This window comes from Manis javanica, chromosome 1, assembly GCF_040802235.1.
Source record: "Manis javanica isolate MJ-LG chromosome 1, MJ_LKY, whole genome shotgun sequence".
NCBI lineage: Eukaryota > Metazoa > Chordata > Mammalia > Pholidota > Manidae > Manis > Manis javanica.
Genome location: NC_133156.1, coordinates 160,016,755 through 160,023,188, shown reverse-complemented (window position 1 = coordinate 160,023,188; position 6,434 = coordinate 160,016,755). Strand labels below are relative to the sequence as shown.

At 45.8% G+C, this 6,434-nt stretch overlaps 1 long non-coding RNA gene across 3 annotated transcripts; it reads right to left on the bottom strand.

Annotated features, from left to right (window-relative positions):
- Positions 1 to 3,312: 3,312 nt before the first annotated feature.
- LOC118972694 (uncharacterized) lies at positions 3,313 to 4,802 on the bottom strand. 3 transcript variants are annotated; one of them, XR_012131257.1, is made up of 2 exons: positions 4,672 to 4,802; positions 3,313 to 4,393 (listed from the first exon to the last, which is right to left on the bottom strand). It is a non-coding gene; the product is annotated as an uncharacterized lncRNA (long non-coding RNA). The 3 variants fall into 3 exon arrangements; XR_012131240.1 differs by having other exon boundaries at positions 3,313 to 3,656; XR_005061765.2 differs by lacking the exon at positions 4,672 to 4,802 and having other exon boundaries at positions 3,313 to 3,656; positions 4,175 to 4,663.
- Positions 4,803 to 6,434: the final 1,632 nt, after the last annotated feature.

Here is a 6,434-nt window from a genome sequence, read left to right as displayed (position 1 = left end):
CATTTGGATTTGAATTTCCTAACTCAAATATCCCTGAGTGAGATAATGTTAGGTTAAGCTGTGGGGTTTTGGGGTAATTGTTACACAATGCAGATAACTAGGACATTGAGATACAATCTACATCAACTAAACAGACTGTATGGAAATTATTGGTTGCCATGGCAGGACATCCTAAAATGTACTAACTGGTTTTAATTAAATCGATATGTAATAAATTGCCGGAGACAGAATGTCTCAGGGCTTATAGAACCCTGCCTCGAAATCCAACATCGGTATATGCAGTGTTTACTCATCACTGTCTCCTAGGGAGAGAGCCACTAAATCTGGGTTACCAGAATAACTTGGCTGCATTCCCCGTTGGGGAATAAAGATGATCCAGTTTGCCCATTTCTGGATTTAGGTGAATAGCCCCTTCCAAGCCATTGTACTCTTTGGATCTGTTTTATGCTCAGCAAACCACTCTGAAAAATAATCCAGCTTCTCTGGTGGAAGAAAGGTGGGGAATCCCTGGATGTGAGGTGGGAACATTTTGGTCTGTGCAGGCTGTCCTAGCCGCCTCAACCAAAGGCCATCAGAACTAACCCCAAGTCTAACAAAATCAGGTTTATTGGTTTATGGAAATGAACACTGCGTGTGTACCAGCAAAGCCCTGGGGCATTTCACCAAAGAAAGAAAGAGAGGGTTATGTGATTTGGGGGAGGGGAGTTTAGGTAAGATTTAAGTGTAGCAATGTTTGGATAGCTTCAAAGCAAACAGAGCTGCCTGTATAAGGGTCGGCTTTGGGTCTAAACTGCAAAGTGGACTCAGGGCCCCGCTGGAAATTCCCCAGTTAAGATAGCTGTGTAACATCTTGCCTAGAAAGCCTCTGTCTGGAGCCTGCATCTGGGCTGGAAATTGAGGCTACTTCCTGGCAAAGGTCAAATGTTTCATTCTTTACGGATTTGATTTCAAACAGCAAATTTCCTGACAGTTGCTGTTTTTGGAACAAGGTTCCTCATTAGAAAGCAGAAGTCACTCAAAAAGGGGTTTGTTATGGTGTTTTATAGTTGTAGCATGACCTTGGGAGAAACACCGTTTCAGTTAACCCAGCAGCTGGATTCGCCTGTCTGTTTTGCCAGCCAGATTCAGAGCAGCGTGAATCTTTCCTCTTGAAATACAGTGAGGGGAGGGAGAATTGCCTGAGTCTTTATTTTAAAAAATCACCAGCTACTTTGCAGAATGTAGTACACCATAGATGAATACAATAAAAATAATGGCTGTGTTTTAAAAAAAAAGCACAAAAAAAATCCCCCAGTCTTATGACTTCATTGCTCCCAGATACTTTTGGGTAAAATACACAATCCTTTCAAAAGTATCTATAAAAAAGTGACACCCATTTAAGATCCAGAGCATGATTTTAAACATAATTAAAATAGCATACAATGACCTGGGAAATGTGAGGTTGTTAGAAAAAGCATAAAACCTAAATGAGATTTATTCTCACCAGGAAATTTAAACATTTTAACACTAAGGTATTAACAAAGGGCCACGTGGTGGAAAAGTATTAACAAAGGGCCACATAGTGGAAAATATGCCAGGAAGCTGCCCAGGCTGAGAGTGGGGGTGAGGGTGGGGGAAATTGGTAAGGGCCTGGCTATACCTGTTTGAGTTTTTTAAACCTACCAATGAAATTAAGACAAATTAAGAGAAGGCCCAATGTAGATATAATTGGCTTAGGCCATGTCTGGGAAAGAATGTGAACCCTACAATACTCAGTCAATGAGGAACCATGGGAGGGACTTACATACTAGGGAATAAATTACTTGGTGCCAATGGCCTCAGGTGTGCCTGCCCACCAGACACACCTGATCTTGCAAGACCGTCATTAAAGCCTCGCTCTGCTGTTCTCTTTGTCTTTGTGTCTGCTTACTGAGTTTGGACCAGTGAGTGTGTTTCTCAAAAGGTGTAATAGGATAGAACAAATGCTTCTTCATTCCAGGAGAAAATAAGAAACTACTTTCATTTCTTTACAATAGAAGGTATGTCAGTATCTCGCTGGGAAACAGAAATGTTAAATAAAGAAAAGTTGACCGCTGTACTAGGGACTGCCCAGAAGATTTCTAAGGTTTAAGTATTGAAGATTTCATTAACTCTGGGAGTCTCAAAAAGGCTACCTGTGAAAAAACTTAAAAGAAAAAAAACCCATCTGTTAATTAAGTTAAAGGCTAAATCTGCATCCTCATTCCTGTTAAAGGATAAGCAGAATGCTTACCTCTCCCCTTAATTGCCTTCTGCCTCCAGATGCCTGCAGGATGTGAACTGCTTCCCGCTCTTTCCTTTGCATGATGTAGCTTCCTAAGTGAAATGTACCTCTCTGAAGGTCTGTCTCCTCCATAGAACCTTCATATGATTTGGGCTCTTTGGAACATGTCTCCTACCCTACCGGTAGGGGTTGTATCTTCCTGGTAGGTCCAAATTCTGGGTCAAATAAAACTCTTTATTTTCAAGGTGGTCTTAATGAATTTTTCATTGACAGACTCATTCTAGATACTTCAAGTAAAGAGGCATTTAATGCAAGGACTTAGCTACAAAGAGGTTGGCAGGGCTGGAAGAGCCAAAGATCCCAGAGGAAGGGGGTAGAGGGGAGCTCTGGGGTGGGGGGTTGGGGTTGGTGGGGTACAGGGAGGGTTGGAGCGCAAAACCTCCTACTGCCTGGCTGTGTGTCGGCCACAGGTCCATACCTGAGTTACTGTTCTTAAATTAAGGAATCGAAATAAAAATTTAAGTCACAATTTAATACTGAAAAATACATAAATAAGCTTCCCGGGTGGTGGTTCTGGGCTGGGACTTGGTACGGGATGGAGTACCACCAGTGGGCAGGTTTTCTCCCTTGGCGATTAGCGAGAATGAGGGCCTACCTCCCAGGGTTGCTGCGAGGGTAAATCAGGTACAGCTAGTAAAGGGTAACACGGCCTGGCACCTAGTAAATTCTCCACTGATTTAAATAAAGGCCTTGCATCTGCTGGAAGCAGCTTCAGCCTGAGCCTGAGGCCATGCCGGGGCTGGTCACTCACCCAGTAACAAAGTGAGGCAAGGAAACTAGATAGATTTGTCTGGGTTCTTCTTAAATCCCAAAACACTGAGGGGAGGGAGAGGAGGCTGGAGTCAGACAGAGCTGGGTTTAGTACCCACTGAGCCTCCTATCTATTTCAGGGCCCCAGGAACCAGATGTAAGTACTAAATGGGATTTTTAAAAAATATGTAAGATACATAGCTTGTAGCAGGAGTTCAATTACAGTACCGCTGTAATTAAATAATTATAAATTATTAAAATACAGATAAATAAAATAATTATTTAATTAAAAATCTCTCTCAATGTCATAAAGTATTTGTGGCATCACGTACGGGGAAACATGTACCCGCGTATATGAGTTTGGTGAACTGATGTCCTCCACAGATCCTTCCGCAAACCTGGTACGGGCCGCACTTCTTGCCTGGATTCTGGGTTCTTAGAAGTGATGTTCCCAGGTACGGCCACCAGGTGGCGCAGCGGTTCTTTGTCAGGATTGCAGCGAAAAATCGACAGGGTTGCGAGCCAGCAGCTCTGATAGAGTCAGTTCCTCCCCAGGGGGCCTGTGTGTGTAGGCGGGGAGGGGGGTGGCAAGAAGGCTAGGAAGCTGAGGCGCAGACGGAGAAAAAGACCTGAGTCAGTGAAAGGTATCCCCTGAGTCCTGGGGAGGGGCTCTGGCCCAAAGCCCTCAAATAATTCATCCACTCTTACCACAACCATTTTCCAGCACTTGCCATGAGCCACCAACCGGGCCATGTGTTGAAATCAGCCCCCTCAAGTAGCTCAGTCTTGCTGAGGAGACTGACACGAGGACAAATGGCTAATACTCAGTGTGAGAGAAGTAAGAGCACCATCTGCTAAAGAGCACTCATCTCTTTAACCCTATGGTGTGCCAGACACTTTACCATAATTATATCCCATTTTAGGATCAGGGAAACAAGGACTGAAGCTATGCCAGTGTATTTTAAGGCTGTGAGTGCTTTGCAAGTCATTACTCCTTCAGTAAAACAAGAGGAACAACCCTGCTCTTTAAAGCTCATGACTTTAGGTTAATCTCAGCAAGGGTCGACACTGGGGTAGCAGGGCACTTCCGGTATCTGGTGCCGCCCCCCACCTCCTGCTTACCGTTCACCCACCGGCCGTGGCATCCGGCTCGTCTCATCCACCACCCCACGGCCCGGCCTTTAGGTCCTTACGGCGGGCTCCTTCTAGACAGTGCCTGTGCACACATCCCACTGTTCACAGTGACCGGCTCTCCAGACGGCTCCAGTGCCCCCCCCTGCAGCCGTTGTTTGCTTTTCTGGGTCCCAGAGATCCCGCTGAGTTCTCTCAGACCCCAGAGCACTGAGGGAAGGGAGAGGAGGCTGGACTCGGACAGTGCTGGGTTTAGTACCGACTGGGCCTTCTTCCTGTTTCTGGGCTCCAGAAACCTCCCTCTCCTTCATTCCTTCCCCAGCTTAGTCCCCACGTGAAAACACCCTAAACTCCTGTCTCCCCCTCCTGCATGCACCGGCTTCTACCTGAATAAGCCTCGCCTTGCTCTGCTGCACGCAGGCAGCCCTGCAGAGAACCACGGGGAGGAGAGAGGGCGAGGAGAGGAGGAGAAGGCGGGCGGAACACACCTTAAGGAGGTTAAGGGTTGCTCATCCCAAGGCTTCAGAGTTCCCTGCGAAGCACATGTTTTCTTTTGTTTTGTTCCTGTTTTTGTTTTTTTGCTGAGAAGGTATAGACAAGTCCACCTAGCAAAGGGGAAGGAAGCTCTTTTGTGGAGGAAAGGGTGGAGTTAGGGGAGGCCCTGATAAACAAAAAGTCATATATCCTGGCTTCTCATCGGGTGCATTATGACAGCTCTCATCGGCTGGGCTCTTGCTAGGGCAGAAGAAAACCTTTCTTCCTCCAGCTGGGTAGTAAACGAGTAACTGAAGGACCGTGGACTTGCAAGGCCCGTCTCTTTTGGTTGGGTGTCTGCAGTTGACCTTGAGTGGTGGGGCATGAGTGCTCCCCCTTCCAGCCTGGGGACTCCATTTTAGAGAGGTTTCCTTTACTGATTTTCACAATTATCAGCTGCAGAGATGAACCAGGGTGGTGCAGAGGTTTGCCCTGCGGTTCCATCAGAAAAAGGGGGATTTTGAGGATACTGGCTAAAGTGATGGCAGAGTCCATAGGAAAACAATTAAGTCCCTGGGTTTAAAATTCTTTATCCCTGGGTTTAAAATTTAAATCACTGGGTCTAACATTAACCAAAAATGAATTCAAATAGCCCCCAAACCCTTGTAACCATTAAAAGGTGGCAGTTTCTTTTTGTTCTCCCTGTTTTCTGAGCCTTAGCATCAGAGATAACCCAGAAAGCTAATTTTGCAGAACCCAAGACATTCTGTCCCAGGGTACTGAGGAAGAACAGATAAGAACAAAGAGCAATTAAATCATACCCTTGCAAGTTGCTACTTTATGTGACTGTGCTCATGACCACCACAGCCTGTCCCCAAGCATTTCCCCTTTAAAAGCCCCAACTGCTTTGTGCTTATGAGGACAGTGGTTCTTTAAGGCACGAGCTTGCCATCCCCTCATTTGCTGGCAATTAATAAATAAACTATTTCGTTCATTTCCTCCAAACCTTGTCATTGTGTTTTGTGATTTGATTTCAGTGACAAAGACCAGTTTTCAGTAACATTACTAGATTACCTGGTTTAAAAAACCGATTACTTATTTTTACAAAACAGAAGCTTTCTGAGGACAGGACCTTGTGTTCCACTGTCATCCAACTGCATTGTCTTCTTGAGCAAGTGAGTCAGGTGGTGAGGTAAAGAACTTCAGGGCTCTGGCAGCTGGAGAAGGGGCTGCACAGAGAGAGACTGTGGCCAAGGGGGGTGTCTGAATGCACATTTTTGAGATGGGTCAGTTCTGGAGATGACCTGCTGGGGATGTGGGGACCTGAGGTGGATGGAGGCAGGGTGACCAATCCATCTGTTTGCCCAGAGCTTTGCTGACTTTACCATGGAAAGTCCTGTGTCCTGGGGAACCCCGAGTCCTGGATCCCCTGGGCTAGTGGTCACTCTTAGTGGAGGGCGGGACTCCTGCTGAGGAGCCAGAGTGCTGGTGGGCAGTCCAGGGAGGCTGCGGGGTCCATCAGTCCCATGGGTGTGTATATGTCATTTTTGCCACACTCTATGTGTGACCCCTTGGGCATATATATATATATTTTATTATCAGTGAAAGGGAGCTTTCTTGTATCCCTGAACTCTAGGAATCACAACTATGCTAAAAATGGCAAATACTTCCAAGAGTAGGAACACCGAAGCATGGCATCAGCATTTTCAAGTCTGCAAATTAAGCGCATTTTACTCAGAGCCTTAAAAATTGTAAAAAATCACCCAGCTAATTCTTT